The following is an 18607-nucleotide window of genomic DNA, read 5'->3' on the forward strand; positions in this document are numbered from 1 at the left end:
GAGGAAATTGGGTTTGTCTCTCCCCCACCCCCCACCCCGTCCCTTCACTCTTCCTGTGTTTCAGTCCATCGGGATTGTTGGTTAAAAAAAAAAAAAAAAAAAAAAAAAAAAAAAAAAAAAGGCTTATAATCGGGGGCGGGGCAGAGGCTCCGAGCGACCCGCACTTGCGACTCTGGACCGCGGTTGGTGAACTTCTTTCTCCCTGCGCATAATCCGCCTGCTGCTCTGCCCCACTGGCTGCGCGTGGAGCCGGTCCCAGGCCTGCTCGCAGCCCTGCCCCCGGGCGCGGCCGGAGCCGGGCCCGACCTCGCTTTCAGGGCCGAGCCGGGGTACGCGTGGGCGCGCGCCCAGCGGCCTCGATCCCGCGGCGGCGTCCGCGCTCCGCGTTTTCGCTCGCGCCGGGCCCCGCGGCCGAGGGCGGGGTGCGCGGCGGCGCCGCGGCGCACGGCTCCGGAGCCCGAGCGCACTCCGCCTGCAGCCCAGCTGCCAGCGCCGTCTCCCGCGGCCGCCGCCGCCCGACAGCGCGCCCGGAACATGCCAGCCTCGCGCAGCCTGCGCTGACTTCCCCGATACGCGCCGCGGTCGGCACGGAGACTTTCTGGGCTCTGGATGGTTCGTGGGCTGCTCACCCTCGCCCACCCCTGACGCCGCGGACCGCAGCTCCTCAGCCCCGCAGCCCCGCAGCCCAGCAGCCCCGCAGCGGCGCCGAGGACAGTGCAGCCGAGTTGCGTCTCCCTCGCGCGAGGTGAGTGGCAGCCTGGATCCCGGCGGATTCCGCAGAGGGGGCTGCGGCGCGGTGGTGGGGGGCGAGCGCCGCAGGGGCAGGGCCGGGCACGTTCGCTGGCACCGCCGGAGTCTGTGACACCCAGACTGGGTCGGTGTCGCAGAAGATCAGGGAGAAGGTCATAATCGGTTTGTTGGGCTATGTAGACAGGGAAAGCAGATATTGGCTGCAGCATCGCCAGGGCTCCGCAGAGGCTCCCCGCATGGCTCCTGTTTGCTGCATCACAACCAACTCTTCCCTTGGTTTTCTCCGGCGTGGAAACAGGTTCTGTAGCCCGAGGGTCGAGGCGATGCGGGGCGCCGGGAGGTGAGGGTGCGTTGGCGTGTTCCCGCCGCTTAGGATCGCCTGTCACCTACTGGCGTCCGGAGGGAGGGTACCGATTCTCTCCTCTAGCGCTGGGGAAAGGGGCTGGTGGCTTTTTGGCAGGGGCGAATCAACTCCCACCACTCTCCCCAACCCCCTGCCCCGCGATGGTGTTTTCTGAATGTAGCACAGATATAGGGAAAAAAATGGGAGCGTCTTCCTCTCTTGAGGTAGAAAAAGTTGAAGAAACTAGGCATGTTAATAATTATTAGGAGCGGGACTCAGGATGCAGCAGAAAGCTGTTAAATTTTCATTACCCTCTAAGAAAAACAAACGGCATCGCCAGTGACTATTGGCAGTGCTGTGTTATTCTTGGGACTTTGGGAAAATTGTTCACAGATTGTCTTCAGGAGGCTGAAGAACGAGGTTGGGGGTTGGGAGAGAGGGAGGACGGCTGCATCACGCTTAGTTCCAGCTTGCCTAAGGAGGGTTCAGGATCACAAGCCGAACGCGTTTGGTTGCTGATTTTTAAAAGGGTATCAGCGGCAGAACTGAGGCCATGAACAAGGCAAACACACCACGGGAACCAGCCTAAAGGAAAAAAAAAAAAGCACCAACAACTACAACCAAAAAAACATGTAAAAATCTGCCTCTCCTGCAGAGTTAACATGCATTTGTGCTATCAAATGGATGCATGTATATGTGTCTTTTAGGATAAGTTTTATGAATGACAAATCAATGAAATGGTATCTTGTATCTGTTCATGCATACAGTGTTGTCTACTGCCTCGTCTTAATCAGTACTTCGGAAGGCTGTGCCTGCAGTTGATGTTATATAATTGATGTGGTTCACCATCAGACATTTTTTAATGTACTTTTGGAGTAGAGGGAACTTCCATCTGTCTTTTCAGACAGGCCCAAGGTGTAGACTGGTGAGGGTTGTTAATGTTTGCCGTAGTCCGGCTCCAGATGTGTGAGCTCAGCTGTTGCCTGTCACTTAGGTGACAACTGGCCCTTTCCCACTAAGCCTTTGCTGTCTCCATTATCCTCAGTGAAGTGTCAGTGTTCAGCCGCCTTCTATTATCAGGAGTGGACTCTAGCCCCTTGGGAGCCGGCAGCCTTGTTTGACCGTCCCCAACATTATGTCTGTTTTCAGACTCTAGAAAGGAAAAAAAAAAAAAACAAAAAATCCTATGACAGCAAGATAGATACATTTTGAATTGAGCATCAACTTAATCCAAAGATTCTGCTTTAATCAAGACAGTTCTGCAAGGATGACGCAATATTTGTCAAGGCTTTTCTCTGGAACAACATTTACTCCCACCAGGGGATTTTAAACTTAAACAGCAGCCATTCATCTTGCTGTCTGGTGGAGCCTGGTTCAGTTTGCCTCCAATGTGGTCCTAGCCTTGGTGGCTAGGCTTGGCCTGGGACAGGAATCTGTCATTGTAGCCCAGCTGGAGCCTGAAGAAAGCAAAATACAGCACCTGCTGGTACCAGAGGGTTTCTAAATGCCATCAACTGGTGAGTCAGGAAACACAGAAGGAGATATTTTACAAGCTCTTCCAGAAATGTTTATACAAAGGATTTAGAGGTTAACAATGCATGTGCTCTACATATTAAAACCGAAAGGCGCTACAAATAAATGGATGTTACCCACAGTTAAGGGTTTGCACACTTGCTGATGAACTTGAAAATCTCCAAGTTTAATAAGTCATGGCTAATGTAGTATGATTCATTCTTATAAATAAGCCTCAAAAGGAAGGAAGGAAGGAAAAGAGGGAGGGATGGAGAGAGGGAGGGAAAAAGGAAGGAAAAACTGGATAGTTTATAGAGATAGACATATTGATGCAACTGAATGGGCTTAGTAAATTAATTTTTCCATCTTTAATTTGGTACTAATTGGCAAGTTATCACTGAGTGAGCCTGTTGGTTCATAGGTTTTAAAAAGAAAAATGATATATTTTACTAAAGTGACAGATTCAATCAGTTCTGCCAGTAACACCATTGAAGCTTAAAAAGCTTATTATGTTTTTATAATCAAAGTCCATGGAAGCACTATTTGTCCATGGTGGGTGGTGGTGTAATCAGTCAGCTTGAGTCCTCTAGATAAAATCTAATATTAGCTAGGGAGAAATAAAGATCTCCTATAGGGTTAATAGCTGAACTCTTAACTTTAGAGTCAGATGTAGGTAAGTCTAGTTGTTCCTAATATTCTCTCCTTTGATAATTCTGAAAAGACCAAAAAAGTTAAATTTTGCAGTTTCTTTGATTAAGGCTTTTAAAAAGTAAGCTGAATTATAAGTTTTAAAAGTTGCATCATAATTTCTCTAAAATCTCTTATAATTACTTGAAAGCAAAATACAAAGAATTAAGTATTATGAGTGATTGTCTATAATACTCATGAAATGGAACAAGAATCTTTACAAAGTATTTTCCAGTAATTAAGTAACTCTCTTAATGGCCTATACCTATATTTTGGGCTCTCTAATATCATGGGAAACAATTTTCAGTAAAGATTATCATTACTTGTATTCTACTTACTGCAGTTAATTTCCTGGTTAAAATAGTTTATAAAGAGCAAATTTTTCCTTTTAAAGAAAGACAGGAAAGCTACATGTAGTGGTGCTTGGCTCTATAGCCCCAGCTACTGGGGAGGATCGCTTGAGCCCAGGAGTTCAAGTTCAGCCCAGCCAACATTGTTAGACCCCATCTCTGGGGAAAAAAAAAAAAGGTAATTTTAAAAAATCAAAGTGATTCTCATCTGTGAATAGAAATGTTAAAAGTATCATTTGACTAGGATAGACTCTTCCCCCTTGGAAAAAATAGCTGTCTCTTTCATCTCCATGTTATGTAAAATAATACCAACTGTTTAACCCTTATTAGTGAGAGAATATTAAGATTGCCTAAATCTATGTATGATTATTCCACAATAAAGAGAAGGAGTTAGGAAAGTGAAAGGATTGTGTTTCTGGGTTGCTTGGTTGGTCGATTGGTGTTTTAAGGGACCATTACTTCTTTTTCTTCTGGTCACAGAAGAAAGGATTATTGGATTGCACAATAATATCTTTAGAAGGTTGGTGTGAGCAAGCAAGTTGAGAGAGGGAAGTACAGTAATCTGGGCACTAAGTCCTGCATTGTTGCAGTTCCTCGAAACCTCATGCAGCCTATGGAGCCAGCGCTCCACGACACGTTCCAAGGACCAAGATGGCATTGAGGAATCTGGAGCAGCCCCAAGCCTCTGACTTCCCCATCTCTGGACACACAGAAATGTAGCGCCTCATCTGCCCCAGTAACTGGTAATCACATCCCCTTGTTTATGGTCATGCTGAACTGAAGTGGAGGTTAATTACCTACGTGTTGATGAATGAACATTTTGGAGCAGTGAAAAAAGCCTGGCCTAAAATTGTGTGGGGAATCTGAGTAAGCTGCTATTTCCCCCCGCTTCCCCTCTCTCCTGAAGCAGGGATGGCGAACCAGACAGGCTTTACAGGTTGGAGCACGCTGATGTCATGACACTTCTGGCACAGAGATATGATAGAATAATCAGATCACTTTTCTGTATGCCAGAATGACACAATTTTTCCAAGAACCATTCCTGAGCCACTGGTCCACTGGCATTGACTATTTCCAGTTGTGGGGGGTGGGGAGGGTGATCAAACCTCTCAGAATGTAATAATTCTTCCTGTGTCTCTGTTTTATGCACTTGTTTAGACTAAACTCTAAATGCATTTTGGTTATTTTTGAAGGGACCTCTCCAGGAACAAGAATGATTGCCCAGCCTGAACCGATTAGACCTTTCCAGCTTCATTCTCCTATAAAGAGAGATTTTACATATAAAATAAAAGTAAAAATGTCAGCCAGGCAGAAGCCAATGTAAACATTTTAAAATGTAAGCTGCAAACTAGCAAGCAGCTATCATTTGCCTTTACTTAACTTTCTTCTCCCCTAAGTTTGGTCCTAAGTGAGCCTAAAAGTCAACTGACCAATTCAACAGCAGTTGCATTTTTCTCACTGGTAGATTTGGGGTAAACTCTTGGGAGAGATGCCTTTCATTTCTAGTGGATTACACTTCAGGAAAAAAAAAAAAAAGTTAGGGCTGTGTTATTTCAGTTGTTCTGGTACTGAAGTCATGGACTCCTTTCTAAGAGTTTTGTCCCAGCTGCTGATTTATAGCACCCACCAGCTTCTGCTTTGCGTGTGCTTCTCTCTATGTCCTTTTCTCATTGGGTCTCCGGAAGAAAGATCTGTCAATAATGCAATGAAAATATTGCTGTGAGATGCAGACCCGTAAGTAGACTCCTCCATGCCGAGCACTCTTGCTCAGCTGCCCTTCTTTTATCTGAGGCAGAGATCCCCGGGCTTGCAATTATGGTCTTTGACTTTGGTAACAATTCTGTTTGAAATGTTTCCAATTACACACAATATTGGCGGCATGTAGCAGCTGCATGCCAAAAAGCATTTCGAAGTGTGTTCCAAGAATCAGGCTGTGATTGCTTTTAATTTAAATAAAGGCTATTTGGTTTCCTGTGATGTTTTTTATAACCACCTTTCCCCCCATTTTTGTTGCCTTTAAAAAAAAAGAAGTCTAATATAAAGTAGCCACCACTTAATGTGCTATAATATTGGCCCTAGTTTTCTAGGATAGCCATTTTCTTTGAGCAAGCACAACAAACTTTTTAATAAAGGAATTTTAAAGAAACATTTATAGCAGTTTGGATTACCCCAAAGAAGTAAAGGGGAAAAGGTTATCTTAGAACATATTGTAAGTAGCTAATGTTTTCAAGTTTGCCTGTCTCCCTCTTTAGGGACATAGCAATATAATTATCTTTTTAGGTTATTGGAGATCATTTGGTACACTTTTTTTTCCCCAGATTCCTCTATTTTTCTTTTTGTGGCTCTATGAAGAGGTGTTATAAAAGAACATTAAAAAGGTAGAGAGATCTCAATAAGAATATTCTTAAAATGGGGGATAGAGGGGAATCAGCACATAATTTCACGATTTTATTGGAAGTAAACTCTCCAAATCTGCCTCCTCTGTGGGCTTGAAATCTCTGAACACTGAACCCTTTTTAGAAACCTTTTAAAACTGGTGGTTTAAATCTTTTAATAGCTACTAGATATATTTGACTTATTAGATCTGAAAATAAGAAAATATACACTCTCAGGACTTGGAGTAAATGGACAGGTAATAGAACTGGGGAGTTCTGTTTCCAGGACAATTTTGGCCCACCTGAAACATAACACCTAGAGCTAGAGGGTATCCAAGAGGTGAGGTGCTAAGATGGTCCTAGTTAAGGTGTTTTCACATAGGCTGTTTCAATCCTGGCAGAAACATCCTATAGAATATAGTGCTTCTTTGGGTTGAACAGTAGTTGACTTGCATAAATGCCAACATCTCTTCTGGCATCTTTGGAAATCTTCCATCATGTAATAAATATTACTGTATAACCCAAATTTGTAAATGCCATGTTTCATGTAGCCCCTGTAGAGACAGCTGAAATTAGCCTATGCTGCTAGGGATGATTGAGATCCTGGAGGTTAGGTGACTGCCTAAATCCAAAGTACTACCAGTAACTAATGCTATTGGAGGCCTTTGATGAAATATAGGAGAAGGTGTGAGGTTAAACTTAGCATAGTACTGTACTGCGAAGAATAGCCCACCAAAAGATGCTTGGAGTTTTCCCTTAAATCCCCTTTATCCTTGGAAATTGTCTTTCAATTAAGCAAACCTTCTTGGAGGAAATTTGCTCAACTAGAGGTAAAATGAGGTTTATGTTATTTTACCAGCTGAACACCCTAGCTTGCCAGACACATCCACCTTACCCAGGCCCATTGCTATAGAGACAAAACCCACAGTAACTATGGTTGAAATAGAAAGTCTATTAAAACCTTTTTCTATATTGGCCAGCTCCTCTGCCCCAGTTAAAATGCTGCCTTCTGTGTACACACACACACACACATGTTTCAATCTAATAATAGTAAACTGCTTTAAGCCATGTATAGTTTCACCAAGGGCATTTGTAATTCTTTGGTTTCTTTTATTTCACTGATAAGCAAATACGGCAATTTTCGGAAGAAACACATAACTTGTTAACTACAATTGATACTTCCAGCTATCCTATTTACATGCATGAATAATCTAAGTTCCTAATTTGGGATCTGAAAAGGGGCTAGAATTCAGGGGTGTCCAACCTTTTGGCTTCCCTGGGCCACATTGGAAGAAGAATTGTCTTGGGCCACACATGAAACATACTAACACTAACGATGGCTGGTGAGCTAAATAAAAAATAGAAATCACACACACACACAAATCTCATAATGTTTTAAGAAAGTTTACAAATTTGTGTTGGGCCACATTCAAAGCCATCCTGGGTTGCATGTGGCCCACGGTCCGTGGGCTGGACAAGCTTGTGCTATGTAGTGTGGTATGTTGTTTTGCTTTGAAATATCTCTTTCAAATCATTTAGAGGATGTTAGATTTTACATAAGAAGACTGCTTAGTGCTCTAATATTGAAATACGTGTTATAATGTATGTCAAAAAGAGATTACATTTTACATTCTTCTGTGACTATGAAATTAATATGTATGTTCAGTGCTTGAAGTATATGCATGTTACATAATTTTTAGAAAGAGATAAAGTTAGGTCTGAAGTGCATTAGAGAATCACAGATGTTTCTTGTAAGAGAATACATATGCTTCATAGGAATTTTGAACTGCTTTCTGATGCTAAGCTTTGTTCACTGCAAGGATCATATGAATAATTTCATTGAGTTGCCCCAGTTCTTACTTACACAAGCCTTGAGAAAGGAGCTGAAGTGATAAATAACTTGCCCCCCTCACCTAGTTCTGAATTGCTTTAGCCTTTTATGTTTCATGAATGTGAAGGGAGGGAATAAAATATACAGAGAAGATGTTTGTGTTTAACTAACTTAATCATACAAGTTCCCTTTGTGGGCCTTCTATAAGCTTAAACAGCTTGGCAGGCTAATAGCCAAAAACGTGTCCTCAAGTACTGCCAAAAGTGTTAAAAGCAGGCCAGGCTTTCTCCATATTGAGGTACTGGGAACATATTTTTTTTAACCTTCTGAATTTTGGGAATAAATCAGAAAAATCACTCTTTTTTTTTTTTTCCTCCCCTTCCTTACCCACAGAAACCAAAATTATTATTCATTGCAGTGCTGAAATGAGAAACTGATAGGAATTATGATTTTTGTGTGAGAGCGTTTTAAACTAGCCTGATTTGGCTGTTTAGGCAGGAAGCAACCAGGTTATGATAGTGTATCATGGGTCTTTTTTTGTTACTGTTTATGCTGCCTGTGGACACTGGCTTCTTTGCTTTAGTTCCATAACTTTTTTTTTTTTTTTGAGATGGAGTCTCCTTCTGTCACCCAGGCTGGAGTGCAGTGGCATGATCTTGGCTCACTGCAACCTCCGCCTCCTGGGTTCAAGAGATTCTCCTGCCTCAGCCTCCCAAGTAGCTGGGATTACAGGCACATGCCACCACGCCTGGCTAATTTTTGTATTTTTAGTGGAGACGGGGTTTCACCATGTTGACCAGGCTGGTCTTGAACTCCTGACCTCAAGTGATCCACCTGTCTCGCCCTCCCAAAGTACTGGGATTACAGGTGTGAGCCACCTCACCTGGCCTAGTTCCATAACCTTTAATGAAATACTTTTGTCAATTTATCCTGTTTTTTCTCAAGCAGAGACCCCAAAATAGACAGTAGTGGAGGGATGTGCTATAATAGTACAGAAAAAGCCACTTTTTTTTTTTTAACGGCTTTTTGGATTAAAAACCAAAAAACTCAGACTAGTACAATAACTGTGTGATTTTTGAGCCAGTTTCTCAGCCTCTCTGGGCTTCAGTTTCTTCATATATAAAATGAGGGAATTAGACTAGATCAGTGTATATTAATCAAAGGATTGAATCACACACATCTAAATACAAATACACAGATTTTAATGCAGTAGGTTTTCGGTGCAGTCTTGCACTTTTAGCTTGAACAAGCTCCTCAGATGATTCCAATGTACAACTGCTGCTGAGCCATTAAATTAGGTGATGTCTAAGGTGTCCTTCTCATTCCAAAATTTGTTTCTAATCCTACTAGACTAAATTATCTGCCTGCCTGCTTTTCTTTCCTTTTCCTTTCCCTCCCTTCCTTACTCTGTCTCTCCCTTTCTGCCTCCTTCTTCCTTCCGTCCTTCCGACCTTCCTTCCGTCCTTCCTTCCTTTCTCTTTTGTTCATTCATTCACTCTTAATGACTGCTTTTATTCCTTAAAAGTAGTCATTGATATTTTGCTGTCAAAATATTATAGATGTCATTTCAACCTGGAAATGAAGATCTATGTTCTGTGCCTGTGAGTAGATGCTAATCACAAGGAGCCATGTTTGTTCACCATTGCATACCTCATGCCTACCACAGTGCCTGGCGCATAGTAGACACTTGACAAATACAGGGAGCCCAAAAACTCAAGAAACTTAAAAATATATATACTGTTATGTTTTCAAATAATATGCTCAGTGTATATTTTGTCAACTTCCAAACACCTCTCGCACAAAGTATCTCCCAATTTAAAACAATGAGCATAATTGTTTATCTGAAAAACAACATAATAAATACATTATTTTCCTTCAGTTTCCAGACTTTAGGCATACTCCATGGTGCATTTATTGTATTTTTCTCCAGGTTAACAACTGATCTCATTGCTTTAAATTTGGAATTACTTCAACTGGAAACATATCTGGAGGTTGACAGAAAAAGATGTTGAGCATATTATTCAAAAGTATAATTAATATACTGTTGAAAAATAAATTGATCCTATGTTTCCTCACTTTTTGAGCATCCGTATTTGTTGAATGAATGAATTCCAGTTTTCTATGTCAGTTTAAGAAATATAATCTGGTCAAATCACTGTAAAGGTTTTTAAACGTATCTGGGGCCAGGTGTGGTGACTCACACCTGTAATCCCAGCACTTTGGGAGGCCAAGGCGGGCAGATCACTTGAGGCCAAGAGTTCGAGACCAGCCTGGCCAACATGGTGAAACCCTGCCTCTACTAAAAAAAAACAAAAAATTAGCTGGACGTGGTGGCAGGTGCCTGTAATCCCAACTACCCAGGAGGCTGAAGCAGGAGAATCTCTTGAACCCAGGAGGTGGAGGTTGCAGTGAGCCAAGATTGCGCCATTGCACTCCAGCCTGGGTGGTAAGAGCAAAACCTATCTCAAAAAAAAAAAATATATAAACTCCATCTCAAAAAAATAATAATAATAAAGAAGACATATGATACTTACCTACTTTACTTGATTTGTTGTTGTTTGTTGCCATTTTGGGGGAGGTTTTATTATTGTTTTATTTGGTTTTTAATTAAAAGAAGAACTTTAAAACTCACTATTCTGCAACCTGGCTAACTATCCAATTTCCTTTGAACTTTTACACGTGGCCAGTGGCAAAATCAGCTAGCTTTAGCACCTTCTTCCTACCGTATGCCCTCTGCCAAATCAAATCATCAGGGTCTCAAAATGGAAAATTCTACCTGAATTATCTACCTGGGTTGTTTGCACATATAACTGGAAAACTCTCTTTTAATTATTATATGAAGAAATACTGTGAGGCATTTTAGGAAAAATATTTAACTGTAGCTAAACAGTTCAAGGATTACTTGAAATAAATTGAGAGCTGGTTCAGAGTATTGTATAAAGCCTTAATATTTGCAGATTTGACTTCCCTGAAGTTTCACAGCAGATCTCCTTGTTTGTACTGGACTTTAAACTAATGTTAAAAAAAAGACATGTGAAATCACAGCTCACTCTGTCCCTTCAGGTCTCTGCTCAAAAGTCATCTGATGTCAGATAGCCTTCCCTGGTCACCCTGTAAAAAATAGCAGCATCCCTGCTTTTTCCCAGTCACCATCTAGCACCCCCCAATCCTCTTAAGCTGCTGTACCTTTTTTCATAGCACTGTTAGATATTTATTGTGATAGCTACCTGTTCCCTGAAGATACCTCTGTACTGTTTTGTCTACTGCCATTTTAATGTTGTATATAAAATAAAGATAAGATCAGGAGCAGTGGCTCACGCCTATAATCCCAGCACTTTGGGAGGCCGAAGTGGGCAGATCACCTGAGGTCAGGAGTTTGACACCAGCCTGGCTAACATAGTGAAACCCCGTTTCTACTAAAAATACAAAAAATTAGCCTGGCGTGGTTGTGCGCGCCTGTAATCCCAGCTACTTGCAAGGCAGAGGCAGGAGAATCACTTGAACCTGGAGGCTGAGGTTGCAGTGAGCCAAGATCGTGCCATTGCACTCCATCTTGGTCAACAAGAGTGAAACTCCGTCTCAAAATAAATAAATAAATAAATAAAACAAAATAAACACAAATAGTAGCCAGTATTCTGTTTTTATCTGAGCTAAAAATTTTTTAGAAAGGAGATAGAGATATTTTATTTGGAGCATTTTTGTGGGTTTTTTCCCCCCCAGCTGAAGTGGAGTTTCTCAGCTGTTTACCCTTTTATCTAAATAAAGCCAGACAAACATGGTAGAATAGAAGGAAAGATGCGTATCAAATAACCCTCCTTCCTTTTCCACACTCCCAAGTGATCAAGGAAATGTAATCATCTAGCAAAGGGATGCTATATTAATAGAAGATTGAATATGTGCAACAAGGAAGCTATGTGACTTCCTTCTTCATAATACACCCATGCCACTCTGTAACCTTAAAAAAAAAATAGAGGTAGAATCTTCAGAGAGGCTTGTGATGTTGCCATGTATGTTAAAACATGGATGACAGACTGTCTTTCACTCAAACAATCTCCTGATTTAAATTCCAGGGGTGAAAAGCTAATCCTCTAAGTGATTTCAACCAGCTTGCTAGGAAACCTAGTTGCTTGAAATTATTATTTTAATGTCTCGAGTTCCAGAGCTAAATTGGCAGTGAGTCTGTTTTCCTATTAAGAAGTTGAGCTAACTTATTTATCCAGAAATTACCATGTTTCAACTTGGGGGTTCTTTAGTATGATAAGACTAATACCTCCAAAGTACACAAAACACTTTCATATTCATCTCATTTTATCTTCCTTGCATCTTTATGTGCAGGTCTGACCAAGGTTATCCCAATTTACTGATGAGGAAGCTACCTTTTAGTTCGAGATGCAGCTTCTTAAGGAGATTTGGTTTGCCAGTTCCTAAATAAAGGAATGTTTGCAGTTAAATTTTTAGAAAGAAAGAAGAAAAGAACAATAGAAAGGGAAAGTAAGCAAGCACTTGTAGCTTACCCAAAATTGTTTGATGATGTTTTATTGTTTCATAAATATTGCTGTGCTTATGTGTGTTCTATATTAAATGCTTTTACATAATTATTGCATCTCCTACTAACTTGCATGGGATCTTAGATGAGTCACATAATTTTCTGGCCTTCGTACCCACTCTGTGCCTCAGTTTCCTCAGTTGTAAAGTGAGGAGAGGCTGATGATTTTTTAAGCTCAAAATTTACTTGACTCTAAAAATGTGGAGGCCATAACTTCAGGGGGATAGATAATAAATAACAAATGTGAGCTGGTAGTATTGTTATTAGTCTCATCATTCTCACCACCCAAATCCCAAATTAGAATTTTTTTAACAGTCTATTTCAAAAGTATTCATATGAGCCAGGTGCAACTTATAGCCTTATTTATTATTCAGTGTGGCCAGTTAAAATTCAACAATAGCTATGTTTTAAAGGCCTGAAGGCCTAAGAGAATATACACTTCCCCTGATCAAAAGTCTGGTATATAGTTTACCTTAGAGTTCAATGTGACAGCTAAAAAAAAAAAATGCAGTGATATTACAGAGCAAATTATTAATTGAATGTTGTTACAATAGTGGCATACTTATGTTTATGCTAAAAATTACAAATGTGATTATTATGTTTATACATGGGAAATGTGGACAATTTTTAAAGTAGTACTCAAATTAGCATGTTCACTTGTTGACACACAGTGATTAAAACTGTGTTTAAAATGTGCGTGCCCATTGACCAAACTGGATTTAATTTTGGGAGGCTTAGAGAGGGTTTGCTGGAAAATAAAAATAACCTAACATTCATTTTAGTTGCATTCCTAATATTTTCAATAACCCTAATAACTTTCTTATCTTCCAAACTCCCCAGATAAATGCTGGTGTAACTATGCAGTATGTAGTGAAACTCTTCCTATAATTAATCTTTGATAGCACATGTTGGCATATGTCACCATACCTATTGTCCTGGATGTTCCTTTTAGTAGCATTGTAATTAATTAAATCACTCACTTTTCAGCAAATCCTTAGGACCTCAGGTCTTGTTCACATTCTAATTAGGCTGCACCCAAAGTTATAAGCAGCCACCGGGAAGCATTATACTATCTATATTATATCTGAGATTAAGTTTTTGAATTGTTCAGATGAACACAGCAGTGAGCCATGGTGTGTCTCCCAGAAGATTCATAAGTGACTATGAAGTACTGTACCAATAGGAAGAACTAATAAATGTGACATTAATAATCACCAGTTTGAATCTGGGTCACTTCAGCCATGACTCAAAGATCAAACGCTATCAGATGGTAATGACTGTGTGAAAATTCTGCAGGAAGGCATTTCATTTCTTAATGACACCTTTGTGGGCCTTCTCAGCAGACTGTTAGAGGGTGGAACAGAAATAAAGTCGAATGTGCCCCTTGGTCTGGAGGCTAGCGCTCCAGGGTATGGTTGACACACTTTTGCAGAGATGCTTTAGGAGCAGTTCACAGTGTTTTCTGTTGTTCTCTCTCCTTAAATGGATCTACAGAACCTTTCATCTTTTGCCTCTTTTCCTAACCATTTATTCACTTCAAAGTGATGGGGGCTGTTTTGCATATTCTCTGCCTTCTTTTCTCTTCTCTGAAAAGTAAGGAGAAATTGCACTTACAAATGCATGTTAACCATTTAATGTTAAGCTTTCCCATTTTTATTTCAATTTGGTGGCATGGTTTTCCTTTCAACACACCTTTATTGAGTGCCTGTGGTTTGACAGGCATTATGGTAGGTTCTGGGAATACAAACATTACATAGGAGTGGTTCAGTTTTTCAAGAGTGCAGTGTTTTGTAAGGGAGGAAGGCATGTAAGCACTTACTGGCAATATGTTGTTGTAAAGGCAGGAATAGAGAAATGTGCTGGATATAGCAGTAGCACAGAGGCAAAGCCTGAAGTTATTTGTTCTATGTGGACTATTAAGGGAGGCTTCAAAGAGGAAGAGATTATTGAGCTAGGTCTTAATGACTAAATAGGAGTTTGGCCAAGTCATTATCAGAATAGCAGAATGGGCCAGTTTAGGCAGAAGGAAAAGTATATACAAAGGCAGGAAACATTAAACAAGCATTATGCTTAGTGAATTGCAAGTTTTTTATTGTTTTTTGTTTTTTTTTTTTTTTTTTTTTTTTTTTTGAGATGGAGTTTCGCTCTGTCACCCAGGCTGGAGTACAATGGCACTATCTCGGCTCACTGCAACCTCCACCTCCCAGGTTTAAGCTATTCTCCTGCCTCAGCCTCCTGAGTAGCTGGAATTACAGGTGCCCACCACCATTCCTGGCTAATTTTTGTATTTTTAGTAGAGATGGGTTTTACCATGTTAGTTAGGCTGGTCTCGAACTCCTGACCTCAGGTGATCTGCCTGCCTCAGCCTCCCGAAGTGCTGGGATTACAGGTGTGAGCCACTGTGCCTGGCCCAAATTGCACATCTTTCTATTTGGCTATAAGATTAACTGTACTCTTAGGGACTGATTGCCACCTTTGTAAATCAGTTTAAATCAGAAATAACATATGAATTATGACAACTTTTATTGTAATCCTGTCTTTTCTGTGGCTGGCCTTAAGGTTCTAAGTAACAGCTCTCTGTGTTCCTTCATAAATATGGCATTTACCTGGCCAACCTACCAGGTGTTTACACTTGTGTCTTTTCATTGTTATGTTGTTACAATCTGAACTTATTTACTCCTTAGTTTCACTGCCAGGTTTGAATTTCAGCCTCAAGTGTTTAGACAACATTATGTAATGAATATTATGCTTTTATGACATTTGCTTTAGTACTGTAAGAGCTTTCCATGAAAGCTAATGGTTGAAAAAAAAAAAAAAAAAGCCTGAATGTCACCAAGTGGCCTCCAGATGTGTTTTATTGTGTTGGTATCTCTGTTTTGTTTTCATAAAACTTTTTTTTAATCTTAAAAAAAAAAGCTTTACCAAGCAGAAATAGCAGACAATAGTCTCATAGGAGATGAACTATTTTCTTCATTTCCTGATTGTTATGTTTTGAACTCCTGCTTAAAAAAAACAGCAACAACAAAACTTATGATTCAGTTGAAGAAAACCTCCACAACAGTATAAATACTGTACTTTTAAAAGCAAATCATGTTTATTCGTTTGTTTTTTGAAGGTAAACTCACTTCTTAGGTTGAAATGTTCTGCCTTCTTAGGTTGGAAGGGTCTGTTTTAATATGTGATTTTTCAATATGGTGATATTAAAATTGTGATTTAACATCTTTGAGAATTTCTGCCATCTAGTTGTTCACTGAGCAATCAGAATGTTTTCAGGCAGTCTGGTGTGTGATAAATATTTTGTAGCATATGTGGCTGAACATGCCAATTTCAAAGCGCTTTACAAGCTTTAATTAATTTTCACAATAACCAGACACAATTTGCTTTGTTGATGGAAAGTCCACAGACAGTGGGGTTCAGAGTGTTGCCCATATTTGTATAGCAAAGTGGTTTTCAAACTTTTTTTGTTGCTGAATGCTTTTCTCAAACACAAGATTATCTGGAACCTTAGCATGGAAAGTAGGATTGCTTTTGTTGGGAGGTGGAAAGGAGTTTGTCATAAGGCAGCTATATTTATAAACACACACAAGATACCTAGTTAAATTTGAATTTCAGGTAAATAATGAATAAGCTTTTAGTATATGTGTGTCTGAAATATTGCATGTCCCCGAGAAATTATTGGTTGTCTATCTGAAATTTAGGTTTTACTGGGCATCCTGTATTTAACCTGGCAACCCTAAGCCAGTGACCATAACCCCATCCCTCAGCTCCCTCTTCTCCTTCCAGCCAGGTGGGGTTCCTGGTTCCTTGAACACAGCTTGAAAACCACAGACAGGAGAAGTCTACACAAATGCTGAGAAAGAAATAATAGTACATTTTTCTTCTCAGTCCTAAATTTAGACAGTATTACCACTTCCTTGGCTATGTTAGAGAATCTTCATGATGATGCATACACTGCCACACATAATAATTTTAAAGAATTATTGCTCAGCCTGGTGCGGTGGCTCATGCCTTGTAATCCTGCCATTTTGGGAGGCCAAGGCGGGTGGGTCACTTGAGCCCAGGAGTTTGAGACCAGCCTGGGCAAGATGGCAAAATCCCACCTCTGCAAAAAATACAAAAACTAGCTGAGTGTGGCAGCATTGGAGGATTGATTGAGCCTGGGAGATGGAGGCCGTAGTGAAGTGAAATCTTGCCACTGCACTCCAGCCTGGGCAACAGAGTGAGACCCTGTCTCAAAATAACAATAATAATAATAATAATAATACAAAAAGAATTATACTTTGCTTTTCCTTTCTTTTATCTTAGAATAAAATACTTTTTCTGCCAATCTTTGGGAATAATATTTAAGTCGCCTCTTTGTAGAAGCTAAAACCTTAACTCCTGTGAGTTAAAGAGAACTGATGGTATAATCCGAATTGCAGTTGGCCACATAGAGTCAATAAAGAGAAGAATAAATAGGAGTTTGTGAGTATGCCTCTGAAGCAGCCCAGCGCAGAATTGTCTCATGTGGACTTCTCCTTGTCTATTCGTCTATTTGGCAAGCACATCTTGTAGTGGTCCTGGCTTGATGGCAATGCCCATTGAAGTAATTCTGTTATTTTGCTCTAATATTTTAAAGCAGCCCTCAGATATTGCTCTCGTTTCTCAAGTACTCCACAGAGCATTTTATTTATTTAGCCATTAAATGTTTTAGTGTAAGTGAGTACAGTCTGATTAGCGATCAGAAACCGCTAAGTTTGTTTAGGCTGAAGCACTCCTCCAGTGCCCAAGGAACTCACTGGATTAACTGATCTAAAAAAAATTTTTTTAAACATACAAGAAACTGAGGACCATAGCCTGGATCTAAGGAAATCTATGTGCTTTGGGTATGATGCTCTGCATGGGTGACCTACTAACTCTATGTAAGATTTTGTATTTGCAAAATGTTAGTAGTGATTTACTTCCTGGTGGTTAGAATAGGAATGGGTATGATTTTATTAAATTTTTTTTTCCTTTGAGACAGAGTCTTGCTCTGTTGCCCAGACTGGAATGCAGTGGGGCTATCATGGCTCACTTGTGGCCTTGACTTCCTGGGCTCAAGTAGTCCTCCTATCTCAGCCTACCAAGTAGCTGGGACTACAGGTGCATGCCACCATGCCTTGCTGATTTTATATATATATATTTGTAGAGATGAGGTCTCACTTTATTGCCCAGGCTGGTCACAAACTCCTAGACTCAAATGACCCTTCTACCCCAGCCTTCCAAAGTGCTAGAATTACAAGCTTGAGCCTTGATTTTATTTTTTATGCCATTCTCAGGTTTTTCAAAATGTGGGCTATAAGCAAGTTATTTTAAAAACAAGTATTATTTATTTATTTATTTATTTGAGACAGAGTTTTGCTCTTGTCGCCCAGGCTGGAGTGCAATGGCACGATCTCAGCTCACTGCAACCTCCATCTCCTGGGTTCAAATGATTCTCCTGCCTCAGCCTCCCAAGTAGCTGGGATTACAGGTGCCCGCCCCCATGCCCAGCTAATTTTTTGTATTTTTCAGTAGAGATGGGGTTTCACCATGTTGGCCAGGCTGGTCTTGAACTCCTGGCCTCAAGTGATCCGCCCGCCTCGGCCTCCTAAAGTGCTGGGATTACAAGCATAAGCCACCGCGCCCGGCCTAGAGATATATTTTAAACAATGTTCCTGTGCTTAAATGTTCCAAAGTAGAGATGAAGATCATCTGGGATATTAATAATTTTTTAAAATCTGCAAATGTTTATATATCTTTCAAGGTTAATTGTATTGTGAAATCTGCCCAAATTGTTTACACTTAAAATTTCTCTCTCATTCATTCATTTATTCATTCAACAAATACTTACTGAAGAAATATAGACATAGTCCTTTATATCACAAGAAAGAGTCTGGTGGGTAAAAGGAAAAGAAAAGGAAAGTGAAAGATGTAACCCACAATCTTTGTCCTTCGAGACTTCACTATGTAGTGGGGCAGGACTAGGGCATGTACTCATACAGATACCCCTGAAATGGGGAGAAAAGATGATTGGCCTCTATAGCAAACGAGCTCTTTGATGCACAGTGATAGTAAATGACTTTCATGAGGCTGTATGTTAATATCAGTACCAGAACACCCAGGACACCTGAATTCCTCTTAGGGGTTCATACTCCTGCATCATAAAAACAAGCGTAAGCTCCTGTCCATCAGGTGGGTCTGAAAAGTCATCAC

The 18607-nt window shown here is 40.5% G+C and overlaps 1 protein-coding gene across 2 annotated transcripts in view; it reads left to right on the forward strand.

The window, feature by feature from the left end:
• Positions 1-453: 453 nt before the first annotated feature.
• PRICKLE1 (prickle planar cell polarity protein 1) overlaps positions 454-18607 on the forward strand; it is a 133094-nt gene continuing 114940 nt past the window's right edge. The window contains exon 1 of one of the 2 annotated variants that reach the window (XM_009425556.4): positions 454-745. The gene's annotated coding sequence lies outside the window, so the exon portion shown is untranslated. The remainder of the gene's footprint in view (positions 746-18607) is intronic. The other variant, XM_009425563.4, reaches the window with a different exon arrangement.

Source organism: Pan troglodytes, chromosome 10, assembly GCF_028858775.2.
Source record: "Pan troglodytes isolate AG18354 chromosome 10, NHGRI_mPanTro3-v2.0_pri, whole genome shotgun sequence".
Classification (NCBI taxonomy): domain Eukaryota; kingdom Metazoa; phylum Chordata; class Mammalia; order Primates; family Hominidae; genus Pan; species Pan troglodytes.